This window comes from Euprymna scolopes, chromosome 24, assembly GCF_053919585.1.
Source record: "Euprymna scolopes isolate OS-2025 chromosome 24, ASM5391958v1, whole genome shotgun sequence".
In the NCBI taxonomy this organism is placed as follows: Eukaryota; Metazoa; Mollusca; class Cephalopoda; order Sepiida; family Sepiolidae; genus Euprymna; species Euprymna scolopes.
Genome location: NC_136505.1, coordinates 57,106,400 through 57,112,399, shown reverse-complemented (window position 1 = coordinate 57,112,399; position 6,000 = coordinate 57,106,400).

Genomic DNA, 6,000 nt, shown 5'->3' with positions numbered 1-6,000 from the left:
GTTGTGCGAACAATACTGAAGATTAGCACAGTAGTATGACTAATTCAAATAATTCAATAAATAGTTTTGTTTGTAATTCTGAAAAAAAATTCAGTAAGACAATTCAGGCACGGATAGTTTGTCTTATAAAACAAACATTCTCAGCAATAAAGAATTAATTTCGTGTGGAAATATTCTAATATCTTCAACCTATATATTAACACTATTTTATGCAGCTCTTTTTAAAAGATGAATCTCCGATTGCTGAAGACGCGATACAAAATAATTAAGTTTTAAAATTTCATCTGATGCGCTGTTATGGCGAATGTGACACTAGATCTAAAATACACTTTATTGTGCCTTCTGGCTAGGGTCAAAATGTAATACCTGTTCAGTCTAAACATAGTATAGAATATAATGGGGTCTTTGTTCGTGTCGGACGTCTATAGAATGGGGATATATTACACGATCTTACAAGCGTTTTGAGGGGTTGCTTTCCATAATCGAAAATATTTTAAAACTTATTTAATCACATTACTTATGTTTTGAGTTATCAGCCATTTTTGTTTAAAAAGAGGAAATAATTTTTTTTCTGAACAAAATAGCAGTATCTAACAATTGAAGCTTTTCATTGCAAAAAAGTTGTAGACGAACAAAATGGCAGTATCTAACTAGAGAAGGGTTGAATTGTAAAAAAGTTGCAGGCAATCAAAAAGGCAATATCTAACAATTGAAGCTTTGAATTGTAAAAAAGATGCAGACGAGCAAAATGGCAGTATCTAACTAGAGAAGCTTTGAATGGTAATATCTGGCTTGAAGACGAAAAATTATGTGCAAGAAATCTAAGAAATTCAGTATATTTTATGGAGTGATTCCGGTTTCTGATTGGTTGGTAGCAAAGCGTTGTTACACAGTATTGGTGAAATCTTATCGCCTATGTTTATCAATATAAATTTTCTTATTTTTTAACCTATACCCTCCTCATACCGATGAGAATGAGTCTTTTCACTCTCTCGCTTGCTTGGAAACTTGGAATAAAGTACCAGTCAAGAATACGTTTTTTGCTAGTCAGTCCGTCAGGTGAAGAGCCAGGAACTAGCTCAATAATAAATGGCAATATCTAACAATTGAAGCTTTAAATTGTAAAAAAGATGCAGACGAGCAAAATGGCAGTATCTAACTAGAGAAGCTTTGAATTGTAAAAAAATGCAGATAATCAAAATGGCAGTTTCTAACAATTGAAGCTTTAAAATAAAAAGGTTGCAGACGAACAAAATAGCAGTATTTGTATGAATTGTAAATAAATTGAAAACGAACAAAATGGCGGCATCTAGCGAACGAAGTTTTGAATTTTAAAATGTTGCAGACAATCAAAATGGCAGTATCTCACAAAGGAAGATTTAATTGTAAAACCGATGCAGGCAATCAAAATAGCAATATATAACTAGAAAAGCTTTGAATTGTAAAAAGTGGCAAACAATCAAAATAGCAGTATCTAACTAGAGAAGCTTTGAATTGTAAAAAGGTTGCAGACGAACAAAATGGGGTATCTAACTAGAGAGGCTGTGAATTGTAAAAAACGTTGTAGGCAATCAAAATGGCAGTACTTAACTAGAGAAGCTTTGAATTGTAAAAAGGTTGCAGACAATCAAAATGGTAGCATTTAATTAGAGAATCTTTGAATTGTGAAAAATTGCCCACGAGCAAAATGACAGTATCTTACAAAAGAATTTTGAATTATAAAAATGTTGCAGGCGAGCAAAATGGTAGTATCTAACTAGGGAAGCTTTGAATTGTAAAAAAAGTTGCCGACAATCAAAATGGCAGTACTTAACTAGAGAAGCTTTGAATTGTAAAAAGGTTGCAGACGAACAAAATGACAGTATCTAACTAGGGAAGCTTTGAATTGTAAAAAGGTTGCAGACAATCAAAATGGCAGTATCTATCTAGATAAGCTTTGAATTCTAAAAAAGATTCAGTCGAACAAAATAGCAGTACTTTACTAAAGACGCATTAAATTGTAAAAATGTTGCATACAAAAAATGACAGTATTTTACTTGAGAAGTTTTGAATTGTAAAAACGTTGCAGACGAACAAAATGGCAGTATTTAACAAGAGAAGCTTTGAATTTTTAAAAAAAAATTGTAAAAAAAGTTGAAGACAGACAAAATGACACTATCTAACTAAAGAAGCCTAAAGGCTTATATATTTATAATTATAAAAAACTTGAAGACGAACAAAATGGCAGTATTTAACAAGAGAAGCTTTGAATTGTAAAAAAGTTGAAAATGAACAAAATGGCAATATCTAACTAGAGAAGCTTTGAATGGTAATATCTGGCTTGAAAACGAAAAATTATGTGCAAGAAATCTAAGAAATTCAGTATATTTTATTGAGTGATTCCGGTTTCTGATTGGTTGATAGCAAAGCGTTGTTACACAGTATTAGTGAAATCTTATCGCCTATGTTTATCAATATAAATTTTCTTATTTTTGAACCCATACCCTCCTCATACCGATGAGAACGAGTCTTTTCACTCTCTCGCTTGCTTGGAAACTTGGAATAAAGTACCAGTCAAGAATACGTTTTTTGCTAGTCAGTCCGTCAGGTGAAGAGCCAGGAACTAGCTCAGTATAGGAGTGATTAGGATACGCTGCTTGAATATTACCCGCCTTTCGGATGCCCACACTATTTTTGCTAGGAGCGCTAGTTGGACATTCCTACTTTCTAACCTTGTGCTATATTTTGCTAAGGTAGGCAGCAAACCAATATCTACCCTCATTATATCAATAAGGATGAGTATCCTTGCTGCTTCGGTTGCTTGGAGACGTGAATAGAAAGTACCAGTCAAAAATCCTTCTTGACGTACAGCCCGAATTGTGAGGGATCAGGAACTTGCTCAGTACATGTCGAAGTGGGGTAGAATGCATGGGTATTACCTAGGAAGTCCACCTCCTCAGGCCACGCCTCGAATGAAACAAGTTTATCGCTTTATCGCTAGTTGCTTGAGGCGTCTTTACCGGGAAATGCCGATGAGTATGCCCAGGCAAATCTTGATAGGCCAGACTGCCCTTCCTTTAAGGGCACTTGTTTGATATCCCCACACTCCGACCTTGTGTTACATCTTGCTGAGGTGGCCAGCAAGTAAATTTCTACCCTCATAATTATACCAAAACTATTACAATAGAATGTTTCTGTTTGAACAAAGGTGGCACAATAATATTGTGGGGTGTGAGTTCGCATCAGGCGCCCATAGAATGCACAGTATATATATATATATATATATATATATATATATATATATATATATATATATATATATATATATACAATCGATAACTAATACAATTCTGCAATTATAATGAGACCCGTTAGTTAATAATACTACATACTTCGATTTGCTGTGATTTTCCTGTTTAATTACTTATCAACTATTTCTGGATTATTTGATACCACAATAATAATTTTAAACAAATAACTGGTAAGTATGGTTAGTTTAATTTATGGCATATCAACCTTTGTTTTGCTTATTTTATGTCAAAGAAAAGACATATTCTAATTAATACACGGAAATGTTTGTTCTTTTTACTGCACATAAATCTCTGCATTTCATGCTGAAATACGGTGCACATCATACATTTTAAAGAATTCATTAAACGTAAGTTATTATTTTACCAACATTTCGCATTTCATACATCACACATGTAGAATTTTTGGAGGATACTTCCCTTGTATATTCGCAAAATTCGCATGGGTTATATATACATATATTGTTCTATTTTTGGTGGAATTTCAAACTTTTGTATATGCAAAGTGAAGATATCTTTATAAGGAGCGTCCCGTCTTAAAAGTGTGTTTTTTAAGAGAGACAACGTTTATGATTTTTATAATTAATTATATGATCTAAAATAAACGTTGCCTTGAAAGAGTTGTAAACAATCATCCTATTACTGGGTGTGCCATTTATTTGGAATTTGAATTAAAAAATGTTTTGGGTCGCCAAAATTTATCTATCTATATATTCAACTATATACCATTTAATATTGTGTTATTAATGAATGTAATTTTTTTATTAGTCTTTATCTTATTAAAAATTTTCTATGTATTCGTAATTGAGGGTATATATATATATATGTATTGTGTGTGTGTGTGTGTAGATGTGACTGAGTGTGTGTGTGCGCATTGTATTAGGAAGCTCCAGCATCTGTCCCATCGCCACAATGCTGTACCTCTGTGCTTATTTTACAAGTAATTTAACGGAATGTAGTCTAGCGAACTTATTGCACTTATTGCATTTGTATCCCCAACGTACATACTCCCAACAAACACAGTTCACAACAAAATCCCCCCCTTTAGAGTTCTAACACCAATCTCCTATCATTACATCATAAACGCTCTGATCCCCATCTGGGATCGATTGAAATGAATGGCTCTCGTCTAGGGGAGGCCCCATGTTTTGATAAGCTTCTGGGTTTAGCCTTTACTTCTGATCTGAAATGGAACACATACATCAAGTCTATGGCCAAGGTCGCTGGGAAAATGGTGGGATCCTTCTACCGCTCCAGAAGATATTTCACTAATGACGCAATTCTCTATCTATATAAAAGCCAAGTATGTCCAAAGATGGAGTACTGCTGCCACATCTGGACAGGAGCTGCTAAAAACAGCCTATCCTGCCTTGACAAAGTACAAAATAGATTTCGTGGCTTGATGGGTGATGCCCTTTTCTCTTCCCTGCAACCTCTCTCCCACAGAAGAGACGTTGCGAGCCTGCCTCTGTTTTATCGTTATTTCCATGGCAGGTGCTTGTCTGAGCTCCATTCTCTGGTACTACCTCGCCAATCTCTCACGAAAAACACCCGACTAGCTGAAACCACTGTCAATAATTTTCCCCACTCCTTATCCGTGCCTAAATCAAAACGTAGATTCCATGAACAAAGCTTCTTTCTTAGAACAGCACGGCTGTAGAACTCTCTTTCACTTGCCCCCCCCCCCCCCGACTTCAACCTAGATGTCTTCAAATCCAACACAAACAAATTCCTGATGAACCGCCCCTTAAGTAATGACACCTTATCAAATCCCCAATACTATTACTACGATACTTTCACATTGATTACTGTACACACAATAACCCTTATCCCCGAGTGGCTCCTGGGCCTTGATAAGTGGTGACCCCCATGTAAAAGTTCTCTAAATGCTGGAAAGCATTTTACTCGAATAACTTGTTTTACTCGAACCGCTTGTCTTTGGAATTCACTGCCTGCTATCTGTTTCATTCCTGCACCAAAATGCAGAAATTTAAATGCAATGTGAACAGACATATTGTTTATCAACTCTCTATATAGGATGAATGACAATGGCGCCTTATGTTTAATGGCAGTATACTTAGTTTGAGATCAATTAAATATATAGAATTGTTACGTTGTCGTACCGGTTCACGTTAGATCACCGAAGTTAAACAATGTCGAGCTTAGTTAGTAACAAGTGGGTGACTTGGTAGCGATAGTTTCCCTCAGTCTTGACAGATTATGAATACCCGCTGTAAGGGTGTCTGTGCGTGAATTTTTTTGTGGCAAGACTTTCACAATCTCCAACCACACATCTCCTAAGTCAGCGTTGTTAAATACCAGTGGCAAATTGAGTTTCAGACCGGCTGGAGACAATGCCAAGATAAGCCGAGAGCACATACAGCGCTTAGAATTCTCAAATGGTCACCCATCTGGTACTATCCAAGCTCAAAGTTTCTTAACTTCGGTGATCTGACGATATGAGATCATCAGGCGCTGTATGTAGGAGGACATCGACTCCTTCATGCAAAAACTGCAAAAACTAAGCGTTGTCACCTGTCCTGGCGGGATATACCTTTGACAGAGGATCGCTTGTGAATTTAATACTCCCTTGGCACGTCTCCACCTAGAGTGAATATACACTTAAACACCCCCTCACACCCACATCCATACCCAAAAACCAATTAAAGATATAAAATGCATTTTACGTAATCTACAAGTCACGTTCAAACTC